The sequence below is a fragment of the Salvelinus alpinus genome, chromosome 11 (assembly GCF_045679555.1).
Source record: "Salvelinus alpinus chromosome 11, SLU_Salpinus.1, whole genome shotgun sequence".
Lineage (NCBI taxonomy): Eukaryota > Metazoa > Chordata > Actinopteri > Salmoniformes > Salmonidae > Salvelinus > Salvelinus alpinus.
Genome location: NC_092096.1, coordinates 40,196,751 through 40,216,910, shown reverse-complemented (window position 1 = coordinate 40,216,910; position 20,160 = coordinate 40,196,751). Strand labels below are relative to the sequence as shown.

General features: G+C 42.5%; 1 protein-coding gene across 3 annotated transcripts in view; it reads left to right on the top strand.

Annotated features, from left to right (window-relative positions):
- Positions 1 to 10,652: 10,652 nt before the first annotated feature.
- The window catches only part of LOC139534142 (D(4) dopamine receptor-like), a 28,108-nt gene continuing 18,600 nt past the window's right edge, over positions 10,653 to 20,160 (top strand). The window contains exons 1-2 of one of the 3 annotated variants that reach the window (XM_071332963.1): positions 10,655 to 11,246; positions 18,733 to 18,921. The gene's annotated coding sequence lies outside the window, so the exon portion shown is untranslated. Of the gene's footprint in view, positions 11,247 to 18,732; positions 18,922 to 20,160 lie in introns of all 3 variants that reach the window. The other 2 variants (XM_071332965.1, XM_071332964.1) reach the window with 2 other exon arrangements.

Genomic DNA, 20,160 nt, shown 5'->3' with positions numbered 1-20,160 from the left:
TCTGCCTGACCTGACCCTGGGCCTGCCTGCCGTCCTGTACCTTGCCCCACTACTCTGGATTATCGAACCATGCCTGCCTTGACCTGTCATTTGCCTTCCCCTGTTGTTGTAATAAACATTGTTACTTCAACACAGTCTGCACTTGGTTCTTATCTGAAACCTGATACTGAACCGCTCAGCTGTCAGCTCCGACACCTGAGGGTAACCATGATGCCAAAGCCTCGACATCTTCGCCACTGGAAGGACATAAGAACAGATGTAGGCCCAGTGACAGTGATCAATGCAAAGAGATGTGTGGCACTGTGTGTGTGTGTGTGTGTACTGTATGTGTGCGTACGTGTATGTGTGTGCATGCGTGTTAGTAGTAGTGTAGTGAAGAGAGGGTGTTTTCTATCCACATTTTCATTCAGCCGCAGCACACGATGTAAAGGCCGAGAGAAAGGTCAGTATCTAAGCAGCTAGAGAAGAGAAAGGTTGAAGGCACATTTCTATTTAAACCACTGTTTCTATAAATGTATGCTTCTAAGAATAAGAACACATGTTTAGCTACAGTACTTCTCTGTGGAAATGTGTTGTACCTTAACACAAACATGCAGTGCCATTTGTATATTTTAACTGGCACTATCTGTAACCCAGAATGAAGCCTACGTTGCATCTGCTGTATTCCAGATTTGACAGAGGTTTGATACCTCCGTCAACTCTTCATTTTACCTTATGAATGGGCATAAAAGCCCGTTTCGCTTTCATCTCTCTCAAAATGCAAATGCTAGGCAGAACGGTGGCAGTCAGTATACTGCGTTCAGGGGCCTTCAGAGCTGACCATTTGCATAGCGACTGTCACCGTGGCAGTGCACTGTAATAGAAACTTTCTAACAGTGATAAAGACCCTCTGTAATAAGACAGGTTAGCTTGCATTCTATCCTGACTTCACAAAGCCTTAATATAAAACTGCAGCAGGTATAAGAGTGAGCCGACTTGGCACATGTTTCTTGGGGAATCAATGTGGAAAAAATAAGGATTTGGATTCAAAAGCCACCGACTAAAAGGGAGGGACTCTGATCAAATGATGGAAAATGATCAAATAAACAGAAAGAAAATGATTTTTCTTGACACATCTTGTTCTGTTTATAAAGACGAATTGATTGAAAATGCAGCCGGTGTGAGTCACGGAAAACACACACGACAACAGCAAGTAACAGCGTTTGTTAATCTCTCAAAGACGGACCCTGATCTCTCCCTCTCTATGGCTACAGATCTCATCTCCTCCTTTCTCTTTTTATGTGCCTGAACAGACAAAGGGGAGCGGAGGGGATGCTGCCAGCCTAGATCAGAGGACGTCAACCACACAACCAGCCATTAAATCTGAGAGAGATACAGTGCCTTCGTAAAGTATTCATAACCCTTGACTTATTCCACATTTTGCTGTGTTAAAGCCTGAATTCAAAATTGATTAAATCGATTTTTTTTCTCTCACCCAACTCCACACAATACCCCATAATGAAAAAGTGAAAACATGTTTAAAAAAAAAATGAAATACAGAAATATCTAATTTACATAGGTATTCACAGCCCTGAGTCAAAACTTTTAAGAAGTATTTCTGGGTACGTGTCTAAGAGTTTTGCACACCTGGATTGTGCAACATTTAACCATTATTCTTTTAAAAATTCTAGCTCTTTCAAATTGGTTGTTGATCATTGCTAGACAAACATTTTCAGGTCTTGCCATAGATTTCTAAGTAGATTTAAGTCATCACTGTAACTCGGCCACTCGGGAACATTCACTGTGTTCTTGGTAAGCAACTCCAGTGTAGATTTGGCCTTGTGGTTTAGGTTATTGTCCTGCTGAAAGGTGAATTAATCTCCCAGTGTGTATCTAAGTGCGCTGAGAGTCGGGAAGCAAGTTCAGGGAGTGAGTGATTTAATCAATAAACGAAACACAAAACAAGAAACACGAACAACGCACAGACACAAAACAGAAACAATGATGCCTCGGCGAGGAACCAAAGGGAGTGACATATATAGAGAAGGTAATCAGAGAAGTGATGGAGTCCAGGTGAGTCTGACAACTTGCAGGTACGTGTAACGATGGTGACAGGTGCGCCCCATAACGAGCAGCCTGGTGACCTAGAGGCCGGAGAGGGAGCACACGTGACACAGTGTCTGATGGAAAGCAGACTGAACCAGGTTTTTCTCTAGGATTTTGCCTGTGCTTAGATCCATTCTACCTTTTTTTTATCCTGTAAAACTCCCCAGTCCTTAATGATTACAAGCATACCCATAACAAGCATACCCATAACATGATGCAGCCAACACTATGCTTGAAAATATGGAAAGTGGTACTCAGTAATGTGTTGTATTGGATTTGCCCCAAACATAACACTCTGTATTCAGAAAAAAAGAGTGAATTGCTTTGCCCCATTGTTTGCAGTATTACTTTAATGCCTTGTTGCAAACAGGATGCATGTTTTGATTTTTTACAATTCTGTACCGGCTTCCTTATTTTCACTCTGTCAATTATGTTAGTATTGTGGAGTAACTACAATGTTGTTGATCCATCCATCCTCTCCTATCACAGCCATTAAACTCTGTAACTTTTTTAAAGTCACCATGGTTTCCTTCCTCTCCGACAACTGAGTTAGGAAGGACACCTGTATCTTTTTAGTGACTTGTTGTATTGATACACCATCCAAAGTCTATTTAATAACTTCACCATGCTCAAAGGGATATTCATTGTCTGTTGTGACATTTTACCTATATACCAAAAAGTGCCCTTTGCGAGGCATTGGAAAACCTCCCTGGTCTTTGTGGTTGAATCTGTGATTGAAATGCACTGCTCGAATGAGAGACATTACAGATAATTGTATGTGGGGTACAGAGATGAGGTAGTCATAAAAAAATCATGATAAACACTATTGTTGCACACAGAGTGTGTCCATGCAACTTATTTTGTGACTTGTTAAGCACATTTTTACTCCTGAACTTATTTATGCTTGCCATAACAACAGGATTGAATACTTTCACAACATGTGAAAAAAGTCAAGCGGTGTGAATACTTTCTGAAGGCACTGTAGGGGGTGGGTAGGACTCTGTGATATCAGAAGAAGCAAGATGCCTGAATTTATCTAACTAAGCTAGGGTTTCAAAACTACTGGTAATTTACCAAAGTTACAGGAACTTTCAGTGATTTAGGTAATTAACAGGTAATCTATGGCAATCTATGGTAACTTTTGTAATGTATACATAAATAATAAAAATAAAAAATAAATAATAATGTATAGTATTCATTTTGTACGTGTCCATACTTTCCATGAGTTTCTAATGGATAGGCCATATGGTTCAAGAGAAAATAGCCTAATTAATGAAAAAATATCTAATCACAATGACATTATTTTCAATTAACTCTGCCACTCTTCCAACTACAGATTTTTGTCACAACTGCCACCAGTTTGGCACCAGCTTTGTCATTCTATTTTTTGTATTTAAAATCATCTTATTTGATTATTTTATATATTTTACATGTGATAAGGCCACACAGAGGGCCAGAGTTAATTACAGACATCTGTGATAATCGGAAGTACCCCAAAAGGCCACTAGATGTCATGTGATAAAATTCCATAAACTTGAAAGTTACCAAAATTCTTGAAAGTTACCAGTAATATACCCTCCCTTTGCAATCATAACTAAAGCATATAGCATGCATAAAACATGGATGGAGCAATTAAAACATTGAAAATAAATTCTAACAACAAATTCTAACAACAAAGTAGGAGACAAGTAGAGGATTATGAGGTGCTATAAAATGGCTTTTTGCAGACATTGTGGGAGCCACTAATTGGAGTAAAGCTTGGTAAAGCTGGATGGCTTTGTGATGTGACAGTCAGTGTAACTAACACCAACACACACACACACACACACACACACACACACACACACACACACACACACACACACACACACACACACACACACACACACACACACACACACACACACACACACACACACACACACACACACACACACACACACACACACAGAGAGACACACAGTTTCTAAACACAACAAATACACCCTAAATTAAATTAAACATGAAAAGAACATCCAGAGTACACTGTTCAAATTGAATTAAGCATTTGGAAGTCAATGGATTCTGAAGGGTTCGATAAATATCACCTGTTCTGGGACATCAATGTTGATGAGACTAAGTTTTGGCACTTAATCATATGCTAGCCAAGGATGTAGTGTAATCCATTCCGATATGAACTGGCGGCCATCTGACCATGGCCGCGGGCCACTTTAATAAGGAGCAGGGAGCCTGTCCAGGTGAATAATGATTTGAGTGACACACACACACACACACATAGATACACACACACAGCACCGAAGGACGCACACACACATACTGACACACTAGCATACACACACACACGCAAGCACGCACACCACAAACACACACCACAACAACATACTGAGCCAATTAGTGTGGGAAGTGAGAGGTTCACCTTGTAGCTGAGTAGACAACTCCGTCACGTCATACCTCGTATATGTACAGTGTACCATTAGAGGGAACACACGGAGCTGGTGCCAATACTACAGTGCAGAACCCATAGGACCAAAACAAATGCAGCAGTAGAGCTCCTAATACATCATATTACGTGACCCTTGTTTTACAGTGACCTGCACAAAATGGACCGGTCGTAACGTTTATCATTATTGAAACACAATGACCCTGAAAAAGCAATAGCAGTAGCGCACCAACAGTGAACATGGTTCAAATTAGAAAAAATAGAAGGAGCAGATTGAGAAAGAGACGAGAAGCAAAAGAGACACAGAGAAAGAAAATATGTGGGAAAAAAGACGTAGACACAGATATTGAAAAAGAAAGTATGGGCAGCAAAGGACGGGAGAGAAAATGTCTAAAACGGAAACTATGACAACCATCAAGGGACCCAGGGAGAGAACTAGAAAAGGAAAAAGACACACATTAGCTATGTTTCCCTTTGATTGGCGATAGATTTTCATGCAAATATTCTAAAATCTGCATAAAACTGAACGCACATTTTCCCCCCAGAGATGTGTTTCCATCAAACTGATTTATTGTGGATAAAAAGCTGTGCGTGATGGCGTAGTGCACATCAAAATAAACTTTTGCAGTTAAATTCCCATGTACCGGTAAAAAAAAGGTGTTAAATGGGTTTCCATCGCATTTTCAACTCAACTGATGGTTTTGTCAAAAACTGTAGCGTTATACACTGTGTACAAAACATTATGAACGCCTGCTCTTTCCATGACATAGACGGACCAGGTGAATCCAGGTGAAAGATTATTATTGATGTCACTTGTTAAATCCACTTCAATCAGTGTAGATGAAGGGGAGGAGACAGGTTAAAGAAGGATTGTTAAGCCTTGAGACAATTGAGACATGGATTGTGTATGTGTGCCATTCAGAGGGTGAATGGGCAAGACAAAATATTTAAGTGCCTTTGAAGAGGGTATGGTCATAGCCGTGGGAAGTAGGGGTGCTGAGGTTGCTGCAGCACACCCTATTTATTTGTTTCTATATACTGTACATACTTATTTTAAAAAACTATTTCTCACCAAAAGTAGTGCACTGGGCCTTTACTAGTCCTGTATTAGCGGACTGATATAGCTGTCTGTGGAGCGGGCAAAACTAATTATTCTGGAAAGAAACCGAGGCAGGAAGCCAGGAAAGAGGCAAACAGACAGACGATAGAGAGCAATGGAGCAAGCCAAACACAGGCAATCTCTGTGGAAATGGCTGAAGCGGAGAGATAAAACGAGTGAGTGAAGAGGTGGAGGAAGAGGAGGGCTCTGAGACTCAGCTCTCCTGTCTGTGTATGTGGGGAGGGGAGAGAGGGTCCGCAGGAGGATGGGGAGAGAGGTGGATGAGCATTTCGCAGCTGTGCAAGGTCTTCGCTCTCAACTCCTTCCCACATACAGTTTACATTTACAAGTAGTCGCACGAACCCTGCTCATCGCCCCATCTGTCAATTCAAAAGCAGAGCTCTTTAGAAGGGCAGGAGGTGATTTAACAGATCAAACACACTTGCCCGTCACTTTTACTTCTTCTCTCTCTCCTTCTTCCTCGCTAATTAAACCTTAAACATGTAAACGGCAGCGACGCACGCTTGTGACATAGCCTCCTTGCAGCCTTGTGCTGTGATAGAGACACTCTGGCACACATTCATCGTCACACGTTATCCTTCAAAACCAGAGATCAAAGAAGGAACAGGAGCTGCTGTTTGAAGTCTAATTAAACTATTGGTCTCCCCCTTGGCTTGTGAGCAGCTGCCGGGCCAGCAACACCGTATACTATACAGAACAATGTGCCATTTGAGACACATCCACTGTGTAGTCAGAGCTACAAACACACAGACCAATCAAAAACCAGACCCTGACCCAACACACGGCGAGCAGAGAGGACACTATAAGTTCGTCTGACACAGAACAGAACTGGGCGAACTCTCCCTGAGAGCGAACATTAGGTACTCACACACACACACAGAATAACCCAAAATCATAGAACTCACTGTAACCTTCCTGTCACTGTAACCTTTTTCTACCTTCCAATATAATGTCACTGTAACCTTCCACTACCTTCCAATGTAATGTCACTGTAACCTTACATTCTACACCTTTCCAGACTTATGAAGACATCCTGGAGTACTGCAACGTGACTTCAATCAGAACAGCTCCCAGTTTAATTAAATTCAAAGAACTGTCTTATCTACAGAAAAGCCATCACCTAGAGCGGGGATGGTCAACCCCCATTTTGTAGGCCCGTGGATCAATTTCCCAAAACTCAGTCGGGGTCCAGGCAGTTGAGAGTTAGAATAGTAGAAATTTGGTTGTGCGTCAGCAGTTTCTCTCTTGTGATGTTAGTCACCGACTGTCATTCAATTAACCCATGTCAGCTAACATTTTTAAGATTGGTAAGTTAGTCTACCCAGTTATCTGAATTTGTAGTAATCATGGTTTAAATTACCTACAAGGGTGCCCCCATTGATTGTGTTCGTCTCTCTCACTCTGCCCCGTGGATTTATTTTTTATTTTTACAATTGCATGAAATTAGTAATACAATTGCAACATCTTCTCTCTGGCCCATGGCAAAATGTGTAGCATTGCAAAAATCTTGCTTTAAAACTATGCCTCATGGCAAATGGGAAAAAGAACTCGAAAACTTTTTTTCTTTCCGCTGTCAAGAGGGGGACCGCTAAAATGTTGTGTTTGCGAGGTGGGAGGAGCCCCCCAACAACGTTTCACTTAGGAACCCCAAAAGGCTAGGGCCAGCTGTGACTGCATGTGTGTGTATGGATGTGGATAAGCAGACCCGTGAGCCACACGGGGGGCAAGGGGTCAGAAGAGACAACGTGTCACAGTTCTAATTTCCCTCTGTCACGGTGCTCTACAATGACATGCAGTGTGGCTACTCCCTCACAGCTTAATCTCAGGAAGCAGCGCCTGAGCCTGCCTGACATGTCCAGGGAAAGTCTGACTCCAGAATTAGATGTGTGATTGCATTCCAAGGCCAGGTTGAAGCTTTTCAGAAGAAACAATGTGTTGAAAATTCCAAATTGTTTGCATAGTCAACTTACACACAGCACTGACACACCCACTTACCTTACCAGACATGTTACCAGGGGTCTTGTCACAGTCCCCAAATCCAGAACGAATTCAAGAAAACGTACAGTATTATATTGTCATGCCCTGGCTATAGAGAGGCTTTTTATTCTCTATTTTGGTTAGGCCAGGGTGTGACTAGGGTGGGCGGTCTATGTTATTTTTTCTATGTTGTTGTGTTTCTATGTGTTTGGCCTGGTGTAGTTCCCAATCAGAGGCAGCTGTCTATCGTTGTCTCTGGGAGCTATACTTAGGTAGCCTGTTTTCCCATTTTGAGTTGTGGGTGATTATTTTCTGTTTAGTGTTTTCCGTCACCTTACAGGACTGTTCGTTTGTCGTTTTTGTTGTTTTGTTCAGTGTTCAGTGTTCAGTTGTTTATTATAATAATGAACACTTACCACGCTGCACCTTGGTCCTCCTCTCCTTCTCTCGACGACAATCGTGACATATATAGAGCCGTGATTGCACGGAACTCCCATCTCACATTGCTCAAGTGAACAGCAAACCTGGCTTTAAAAAACAGATGAAGCAACACCTCACAGCACAACACTTCTCTCCTATTTTACCTAAATATTTTATGTGTCTGCACTGATAGATCCTACTGAATGTAAATTTAATGTAAGAAAATCTAAATAATACATGTAGGCCTAGAATAGTAGGTCTCTCTGTGTTTTTTTCTCAGTGTTGAGTCAGTATAGAACCTTTTAGTTATATTTTCCATGTTTTAAATGTATGTAGTTCTGTCCTTATCTATTAATGTCCTGCATTATGTCATGTTTCATGTTTTGTGTGGACCCCAGGAAGAGTAGCTGCTGCTATCGCAACAGCTAATGGGGATCCTAATCAAATACCAAATACCAATTCCACATTCCATCAGGTCTGACCAAGGCAGCAAGGGAAAGGTTAGGTTATCAACCTGTAATGGATTTTGCTGGCGTTTCTCAGTGTGCTGTTTTTCCTCTCTCCAGGTCTTCCTATAAGCCTCCGAGCAGACTCCTTGCTTTATTTCTGTCTGTTTGGAGTACAGGACATCCAGGGGCTGGAGAGGCCAAAATGTTTAACACCCTTTCCCAAGTCCATTTCACACATGCATGGCTGTGTCACGAGATAAGGTTGCAACACACTCTAACGTCAATACAGATGAAGTCAGAAGTTTACATACACCTTAGCCAAATACATTTAAACTCCGTTTTTCACAATTCCTGACATTTAACTGAGTCAGGTTTGTAGGCCTCCTTGCTCGCACATGCTTTTTCAGTTCTGCCCACACATTTTCTATGGGATTGAGGTCAGGGCTTTGTGATGGCCACTCCAATACCTTGACTTTGTTGTCCTTAAGCCATTTTGCCACAACTTTGGAAGTATGCTTGGGGTCATTGTCCATTTGGAAGACCCATTTGCGACCAAGCTTTAACTTCCTGACTGATGTCTTGAAATGTTGCTTCAATATATCCACATAATTTTCCTTCCTCATGATGCCATCTATTTTGTAAAGTGCACCAGTCCCTCCTGCAGCAAAGCACCCCCACAACATGATGCTGCCACCCCCGTGCTTCACGGTTGGGATGGTGTTCTTCGGGCTTGCAAGCCTCCCCCTTTTTCCTCCAAACATAAAGATGGTCATTATGGCCAAACAGTTCTATTTTTGTTTCATCAGACCAGAGGACATTTCTCCAAAAAGTACAATCTTTGTCCCCATGTGCAGTTGCAAACCTTAGCCTGGATTTTTTCATGGCGGTTTTGGAGCAGTGGCTTCTTCCTTGCTCAGCGGCCTTTCAGGTTATGTCGATATAGGACTCGTTTTACTGTGGATATAGATACTTTTGTACCGGTTTCCTCCAGCATCTTCACAAGGTCCTTTGCTGTTGTTCTGGGATTGATTTGCACTTTTTGCACCAAAGTACGTTCATCAGAATGCGTCTCCTTCCTGAGCGATATGATGACTGTGTGGTCCCATGGTGTTTAAACTTGCATACTATTGTTTGTACAGATGAAAGTGGTACCTTCAGGCGCTTGGAAATTGCTCCCAAGGATGAACCAGACTTGTGGAGGTCTACACATTTTTTTTCTGAGGTCTTGGCTGATTTCTTTTGATTTCCCCATGATGTCAAGCAAAGAGGCACTGAGTTTGAAGGTAGGCTTTGAAATACATCCATCGGTACACCTCCAATTGACTCAAATTATGTCAATTAGCCTATCAGAAGCTTCTAAAGCCATGACATCATTTTCTGGAATTTCCAAGCTGTTTAAAGGCACAGTCAACTTTGTGTATGTAAACTTCTGACCCACTGGAATTGTGATACAGTGAATTATAAGTGAAATAATCTGTCTGTAAACAATTGTTGGAAAAATGACTTGTGTCATGCACAAAGTAGATGTCCTAACCGACTTGCCAAAACTATATTGTTAACAAGAAATTTGTGGAGTGGTTGAAAAACGAGTTTTAATGACTCCAACCTAAGTGTATGTGAACTCCTGACATCAACTGTATATACTAGTCAATAATAACCACACACACACTTTATGTACAGTTTACTATCAACTACACTCATGAAAATGAATGAGCATACAACTGTATACATGATTTCAAGAACTCTCTGGTTTTCCCATCACCATAACGTTGAGTAATCCTGATTTCAATGAGCTGAGTACAAACGCACTACTCTCCTGAGGGTAGATCAGAGTGAGTGACAGGCAAGTGTTACTCACACTTAAAATGCTCACACTTAAAGCCAGTTCTATTAAGCTGTCATATTGGTGAGACTCGTTGAGATATACGTGTAATTCGTTTTCTATGGTTGGTTCCATGGAAAATCAAATAGAATATAGAACCATGTCTATTCTACGAGCTCTATTTCTGTAGCTGGCATGAAGCCCTGAAGCGCTGATTCAGGTGCAGCTGCAGTAAGAGAAGGGTGGAGTCAGAACATAGCGAGACCCAGTGATAGGGCAGCAGCTGTTCTGTGAGAGTAAAGGAAGCGGCGAGGGGTGCACAGCAGCCTTTAACTGTTAACCAATCACAGAGGCTTCAGGCAAATCATGACTAATTAAGCAAGTGATGGTCCCTCAGCATCCAGAGAGAGAGGGAGAGAGGTGTACAGAGACGGACAAAAGTGAGGACGATAAAAAGAAAGAGAGAGAGGGACAAATAGAGAGAGACAAATAGAGAGAGAGGGAAAGAAAGAGAGAGCGAGACAGAGATACATTTAGAGAGTGAGAGGAGAGAGTTTGAGTTCTAGCACACTCTCTGTGGCTGAGTCTTTGAAAAGGGAGATGATATGGGCTCAGTCACATTGTGTCATATCATAGATGTGAAGGCAGGGGACAAGTCTCTGACACCTCAGTCATGGACGTTCACTTCAGACAGATGGCTCATCAATTGTAAAACTCTATACAGTTGCAGCGCAGGAGGAGATGGAGTAGTGTGAGTGTGTGGCGGAGCGAGGGGGAAAACAGCTGTTGAAGGACAGTTTTGTGGAGCTGAGAGAAGGAAAGCAGCGGAGCAGACAACATCAGGGCTGACTGAGATAGTTTGGACTGGGAACCTCGGAGTGACGGTGATAACAGGATTGATAGACTTTATGGGGTCAAAGGCTTGATGTAGATGTGAGTACCTTTTTTGCCTTTTGTGCTATATTTTTTATTCTGTGTTTTTGGAATGTTCTACTCTTGTTAGAAATTCAAGTCCTCTAATACCATTACCAAATAGTGTAATTGATATAAACATGAAAAAAAAGTCTTAATAAAAAGATCTGCATATAATGGTGAAAATGGTTATTGGAAAATGGTGATATGATTCTGTATAATTATACATAAAATGGTTGTTATATCCAAATGTTCTACAGTAATAAACAACTAATTTGAGTTTTAAAAATAGAAAAAGCACACTATTGGTATACCAGAAGAAATAACATTTCAAAGATTGTCATATTAAAGAGAATTTATAATGACTATAATTACTTTCTTAATCAAAACAGATCAGGCATGATTAGTATCAAGACAGAGAGAACTGGTGCACGACTTTGTTGTCCTCAATCTAATCATCTTAATGGTAACATCTCTAATCAACCGCCGAGTTTGACATCAAAATACACCAGCTTCATTAAATTAAAACGAATAACAATTTTCAAAAGCTAGGGTGTCAAATTCCCATTCGCTTGACCATCCATGTTTTGTGCTACCTTTAAGTGGTCGTGCTTTCTGATCGGATGTAATCAGAAAGCACGACCTTAACAGGGTCTGTTGATGTTCTATTCCTGTTGTTTATTTGAACCCTCACACATCTCTGTGAAGAGTGCATAAATGTAGCCTTCGACCAATAAGACGGCGCACTACTGGCCTCCTCTGACCAGTGAGACTTGAGGGGATGGGGGGGGGGGGGGTAGTGTCAGATTATGTCTGTGAGATAAGATCCCCTCAGGGTGTCATGGTGCCCAAAAGGAAACCACAGAGCCTTAAAGCCATCGAAAACCCGCAGTTACTCATTTAGTACTGCCCAGACAATTACAGAATCATTCCATGCAGATACGTAATTCATAGAACAGTTGTGCTTTATTAGTGTGAGTAGTGATAAAGACCAGCATCCCAACTATATCTCAGTATTTCCATTTCTAAGAAACCAAGAGACTCTACCCTACTGAAACACTCTACCATGGCGTACTCCTACTGCCTCCTGCTACACACTACAGCACAGCCACGTGTAGGGCATACGCAGTATCATAACCTCTTGTTAATACAGTCCTGGCTCCGTTGCTATCTTCTCTAAACCCAACGCCACCACCCTTCCTAGTAAGCAGCTGTTGGCACAGTTGGTCGCAGCGGCTTCGGGGGCTTAATTTGGACCCTCCACCACCCAGGCCACCACCAAACACCACCCAGCCCAGTCTGGTGAGCTCTGGATGGGCTCCAACACAAGGATAAAGACCTTGTGTCAGCCACAACTGGTGAGCACATGTGCAATGGATATGGAGCGATAACATGGGACAGGACAGGTGGTTAGCAAAAACACAGTTAAAGGGCAATGAAAACATAAAAGAGGCTAGTTCAGTGCATTTTGGGGGGATATTGATAAACACAAAGTAAGATTTAATTTCTTATCTGTCAGACTGTCAGTAGACTATATAGAGCAGTCAATGAAACTGACAGATGGCACACCCTGGAAACCAGCAGTGCTTTTAATGGAAAAGACTACCCAGGTTACATAAACTACACATAATTCGACACCAGCACCTTTAATGAGCAGTAAACAAAAGATAAAACAACTTTCTTCCTTAGACAAGCTTTAACTTCTATTAGCTTCCCAAGGCACCACACTGTGCTGCTCTCTTTAACTGTCTCAGGTGTGAAATTACTTCCCTGACCCACCCTTTGACAACCATGTGTTTATATTCGTTAATCATCCATCACCTGCCACGACCCTGTCCAATTTAAACCTTCATGGAAGGAAGAGTAGAGAAAGTGTTGTTGCATCTCAAATGGCACCCTATTCCCTATGCAGTGCACTCCTTTTGACCAGTCCTGCACTTTATAGGGAATAGGGTGCCATTTGGGACACATCTTTAAGAAACACTCAGATTAAGCCCTCTATAAATCCATATGGCAGGCGAGCTACATGTTAGTTTTAGAGCACCGAGCATCCTAATATGCCCGCCCGCCGTCTGGTTTGCTATCGTTTTGATGAACACGATCATTTCAGAATCAATGGGAGGTGCACAACCAACTTACATGCTATTTCTGGCATCATTGGTATGCATGCAGCCTCCAAGTCAAGATTCAATCAAGCCACGCTCTATACATTCCCAAACAGATATTCCCTGTCAGATACCCCTTACAAACTCTATCTTCCATTCACGACTATTGATAGATGAAAATATAACCAGATATGTATATATATTTTATGAGTCATATATAGAGCTTACACCTTTCTCCAAGAAGACCTGTCAGATCGGTAGGCTAGCAGGGAAGGATGGAAGATGAGATAATGAGGCTACTGGGACACAGACCTGTTGTGGCTGGTTTGGTGGCTCATTGTAATGGTTGGAATTAAATGAACGGAACAGTATTAAACACATATCAAACACATTGTTTCTATGCAATGTGTTTGATACCATTCCATTAATTCCATTCCGGCCATAACTATGAGCTGTCCTCCCCTCACCAGCCTCCACTGAAACAGACCATGCCCTGTATTCAGACTGACTGGCTGATACATGCTGCACATTATGCTATTAGGTTTTATTTGAGCGTTTGCCACCTGTTGCAGACACTTTCACAACATCTGTGGCCCCGCATCATTTGGCATGGACAGAGAAATGACATTTATATATCGTGGAGAAATCATCTCTCAATAAATCTCTCACAGACCCATGAGGATGCAAATGGCTCCTCGCCTCATGCAAAACGACAGGCAGCTCATTAGCCAAGTAAATTAAATCCGAGGCCCCGGATCATCATCGTCGTTATGACAAAGGACGTTTCTAGGATACCGACCGGCTCGTCGTCTGTGTGTGGAGACCGGAGAGACACACGTGTCCAGCTGTTGCCGCTACAGTAGTACTAAAAGACAGCCTAATACTGACCGGCAGACATCACACCACAGTAGGCTGATGATGTAAATGTTTTGATTTTAGCGGGTTGTTCGTCAAGGGTGACGTGTTTGATAAATGGCAGCAGCAGCACAAGTGGTGGTGTGGACTGTGACGAGTGGTGCTGGACAACGGCCACTCAGTCAGCCACGGCCCGACAGAGCACGTCAGGAGCAGCAGCTATGGATGAAAGCAGAGAAATCCCTAGTGGAGCAGAGAGAGAGTGGGAGAGAAGAGAAAGGGGAAGAGAGAGACAGAAAAAAGGAATAGGAGAGAGACCACAGAGAGAGGGGGTGAGAAAAAAAAGAGGGATAGGATCAATGAAAGGAAAGGAAAATATTGATATTGGAGGGAAAGGGTCGGGGAGGGCGAGAGAGAGAGAGAGAGGGATAGAGGGCAAATAGAGGTCAATACTCCTGGGGGTATGGTACTGGTATGGCGATGCGCACATACATAGGCAAACACACGTCATACACACTCCATTCCAAGTCCATTCCAACCGCATATGAGCTAATTAGTGTTGACAGGAAGCTAACACATTACGCGTACACACATCTGCAACATAAAACAACTATCCCACAGAAATATGCTTTAAATATGGTGTTGTATTCTTCTTCTTCTTTGTGCCAGACTAAACTTAGCGCGTGGAACAACATCTCGTCCCAGGAGTCAATACAAACACCCAAGCTGACAATCACGCTATCCTCCTCCCCCAATAGTCATTATGTAGTCTCCATGTTAGCTGTCGCCTGTGGTCCCGCCTGGCTAATTGACAGTTCAACACACTGTACAAGAGCATGCAAACAGAGGATAACCATTATTTGGACTGACTGGTGGGAACGGTGAAAACCGGGATAAGGGTAGTTATCTTGGCTTGCAGTTGTTATCTTTCTGTACATACTGTTAACCCCCACACGGATGTACGCACACACACAACAAACACACACACACACACACACACACACAGACACACACAGACACAGACAAGCAAACACACACATCGACTACTCACGCACGCACATCTGACCCCAGCATGTCTGTTTCTGTTTTCTAATTCCGACAGCTCCTTGCCCCATCTGCTATTGTTGTCTCTAGTCTGTCCCAGCATGCTCTCTGGCCCAGCACTGATGGCTTCTGTGAACAGAAATGCTGTAAAAAATCTTTGTAAAGGCATTTAAGCAAGACAAAAGGAAATGTTTCAGGCTGTCTCCTGTTCAAGTATATCTCAGACACAGCTAAAAACACCTTCTTAATAAGCAGCGTCTGCTGTCAAAATTTGGCAGCCAGAAAAAGTTTCAGGCTAGGCTTCGGTAGGAAAACAAATTGACATTCAGCAACATAAGGCGTATATCTATGTTCTGCTGTCTAGGCTGCTCGATTTCTCGCTTATATATCTCTCTTCATTGCTTTCACTCTTTTCCTCCTCTCCCGTACCCTGTCGCTTCCCTCTTTCTGTCTCAGTCCATCCCTCTTTCTCTCTTGCCCTCTCTTCCTCTCTCTGCCCCCTCTCACTCCCTCTCTCTGTGCTATGGGCAAAGCTGGCGGGTGATTTAATGGTGCTCTGCTGAATGTTTACCCCCCACACACACACACACACACACACACACACACATACACACACCCGCCAACTCCCGCACACAATTCCCTTCCACTCTCCAACCCACGGGATGTTTTGCTGACCCGCCCAGGGTGACAGTATGTCTGTGCACTGGCCCCCCTCTAACATCATAATTGGCAACTAGCAGAATAAAAAGCTGGCTTGGGCAGAAACGCACCATCATCCATTATTGATAACAAACCACAAACAGCATCAGAACATCAACCTAAGCCCTATGAGCACCACTTATCAGTGGCTGTCATGTAATGTAAAGGTGCAAAGTGGAGGTATATAATTACAGCATTCCATTGTTCCTTTTTAAGAAGAATATCCACCATGGATCAGAGCCGTTGACTAAAATGACTGCAATGGTTTCGTGTTCATGTTGAGGTGTGTCGGTGATCATGTTGGCCTGTCCAGAGGTGTGGGGGAGTAGCTGTGGTTGCGTAATGTATTTTCTTACAGAGAGGGAGAAAAAGAATCAGCATCACCGAACAGCATCCCTGAACAATATCTGGGAGAGAGAATAGAATAGGTATCCTTGTATGACCTCTCTCTAAAAGTTCACACAGACAGTAATACAGATACACACAATGCCAGTGGAAAGACATTCACACCTCCTACAGTATGTACCATTGGTACTGTAGTTAACCCTTTCCGGTCACAATCACAGTATCTGCAAGGAAATACTTGAAACTTGCAACAAAACAATACTTAGCCTACATTAAAAAAGAATGTATGTGAAACTTTTTTTGACAGGGTATGAATGCAGAGATTCAACGTAACAAAATTACGGTAACACAACAAGCAGTTTTATGGTTATCTAAAATATTTGCTGTTTAAATGAGGGCAGCAGAAGTGAAAATCTACCAATAGGTTCCTCAGTAGCCGCTACTGTAATGCGTTTTCATGTAAGTCTAGCTCTCCTGACAATATTCACCTGAGACTATTCACCTTGATAGTGGGATTTTGGTAGGTAATTCATCACAGTTGGGCTGTAATGGCACTTCCAGAGAAATCCCAAGGCCAATTAAACAGGAATTGGAGCCGAACAATGCCCAACTCTGACAGCCTGACACACAGATGACAGACAGAGCGAGAGGGAGGAAAGTTGCTTTGACTAATGGGTTTTCCGACTGGGCACAGACATCAGTTCAATGTCTAGTTTTTATTTACATTTTGTTGAGTTGTCAATCTAACATGAATTCAACGTGAAATCAATAAAAAAACGTCACAAAGTCATTGAATTTAGGTTAAAAGTTGGGTAAAAAAAAAATGGAATGCCTTTTTGTTGATCACTTTTTCCAAATCTAATCAGTTTTCCACATTGATTCAGCATCATCACATATATTTGGGGGGGTTGAAATGACGTGGAAACAACATTGATTCAATACATTTTTTCCCAGTGGGTTGTTTGTGCACTGCAGAGTGGGTTTGCCCAGGGGAGATGTGGGGTTGAGTGATGATGGCTATCCACGTCTTTGCTCTGCTTTTTCAGTCCATTCCATCTGATCTGATAAACCTCAATAACTCCCACTTTATTTCGCTCTCTTGTTTTTTTTCCTTTGAGCCACTCTTGTTATTCTGCAAGCTCCCGCTTGGTTTGACATTTACGGCGGGACGACCACGCAGACGAATTACCTGCTACACAGCAGGCCTATGCAATGTGCTTGTGTGCATGCGTGTGCATGTGTGTGTTCGTTTGCTTTCGTTCGGATTGCTCTTTAGAATTTAACCGAGATATTAAACACAGCAGTGAGCTTAGACACCCTTCCAGATCACAATTCAAATTTCCACCAGAGATCAAATTCAAAAGAGCAATCTGTCTCTGCTTGTGACAAACGCTTCTATTTGGCAACCTGTGGCTATTATCAGGAAGAGATCGCTGTGAAAGGAACATCATCAATATAATCACCGATGAATGCCTCTGGACTGCCCAGATGTGAGAAGAAAATACTTTTTGGACCAGAACCATAGGCACACAGAACATGACAAACTCTGTTTGTACATAATGTGTCAACCTATTGGGCAAAAACGGTTTGAATCAATGTTTTTTCCCACATCATAAAAAAAATAAAAATGTAATGACTTTGAATCAACGTGGAAAACTGATTGAATTTGCAAAAAGTAATTAACGTAAGGGAATTTCATGCTTTTTTCACCCAACTTCTCACCTAAATCTAATGACATTGGACATTGTTTGTTGATTTCACGTTCAAGTCACATTAGTTGGCAACTCAACAAAGGTAAATCAAAACTAGACCAAACCACTCCAAAATTGGATAAACAAAAACCACTGCTTTCATATCTCATCTATACAAGTGAAATGAGCTGGAACAGTTCGAGTGGGTCTTTTTGTAGCTTGTGCGAGCTCTCATGGGTGTCATGGCAACCCTCACCTGTTGCCGCGGAGAAAAAGACAGTTCCATATCACAGGAAAAACTGCGCTGATCTGGCGCACGCTCAGTGGGGAGACTGTGGTAAAACAAGATGTGTGTTTCAGAAACACATGCAAAACAACAATAAGACAGGGAGGGAGGCTGCATATGATGACACCTGAATTATAGCTAGAGTTAAAAATATGACACGAAAGAGGGAATAGTAATAAGCTTTCCTCATCAAACGGGCCAGATTTCTGTATTTTGAAAGCTACATATCTTGAAAACTTGATTGCTGACATGCAAAACATTTTGGGAATATATCAACAATAGACTAATGAAACAAACACCAACAGTTTCTGGGTGGAGTTTTCCTTTAATCCGCACTGATGTAAAAACACAGATGCCTACTGTACCACCACTTTGGATGAAAAATAGCAGAGGTCACTTTGGGCTACTTAGTTGCAGCAGAAGCGGGTTAAAGAAAATGTGTTTTTCTTTTTTACATCCCACCTCTTCCTCTTCCCTGGCAGGTGTGATCTGTGATGTCACTCAGGGAGATGAGCACGACTGAAGAGTCATCTCTATAAAAACATGGCTGTCACGGGTCTCAGCGAGGGGAAGCAGTTGGCTGACACACACACGCTAAACACACTGTGTCTAGAATCAGTGGTCAGGACACACATCACACTCTGCGCCTCTCCCGGCCTCACTTCATCAAGGTATGAACATCTGTCAGGGTTGTGAGGGAGTGATGTGATTACACACTTCCCTCTGTATTGAAGCACACACACACATGCACGCTCCCTCTCTCACGAGCCATCAAACAGGCAAAACGTCAATACAGGACTAAGATCGAATCGTACTACGGCAGCTCTGACGCTCGACAGATGTGGCAGGACTTGCACACTATCACAGATTACATGTGGGTAAGACCAATAAACAGGTTAACATTAGCAAGGCCACGGGGCCAGACGTAATACCCGGATGCGTACTCAGAGCATGCGCTGATCAGCTGGCAAGTGTCTTCACTGAAATGTTACAACACATCCGCCACTCTGACCAGCAACACGATGGCCCCTCAGGGGTGTGTGCTTAGTCCCCTCCTGTAGTCCCTGTTCACCCACGACTGCTTGGCCGTGCAAGACTCCCACCTCATCATCAAGTTTGCTGTTGACACAATGGTGGAAGGACTGATGACAATGAGGCAGCCAAAAAAGAGGAGGTCAGAGACCTGGCAGTGTGGTGCCAGGACAACAACCTCTCCCTTAACATCAGCAAGACAAAGGAGCTGACCGTGGAATACAGGAAATAAAGGGGCGAGCACTAAAGAATGAACATGGTCACACACACCCACACAGTTGTGAAGAGGGCACAACAGGACCTCTTCCCCCTCAGTAGGCCAAACAGATTTGGCATAGACCCTCAGATCCTCAAAAGCTCCACAGCTGCACCATTGAGAGCATCTTCAAATCAAATCAAATTTTATTTGTCACATACACATGGTTAGCAGATGTTAATGCGAGTGTAGCGAAATGCTTGTGCTTCTAGTTCTGACAATGCAGTAATAACCAACGAGTAATCTAACCTAACAACTCCACAACTACTACCTTATACACACAAGTGTAAAGGGATAAATGAATAAGTGATGGTACAGAACGGCATAGGCAAGATGCAGTAGATGGTATCGAGTACAGTATATACATATGAGATGAGTAATGTAGGGTATGTAAACATAAAAGTGGCATAGTTTAAAGTGGCTAGTGATACATGTATTACATGAAGATGGCAAGATGCAGTAGATGATATAGAGTACAGTATATACATATACATTATATTAAGTGGCATTGTTTAAAGTGGCTAGTGATACATTTTTGATCAATTCCCATCAATTTCCATTATTAAAGTGAGCTGGAGTTGAGTCAGTATGTTGGCAGCAGCCACTCAATGTTAGTGGTGGC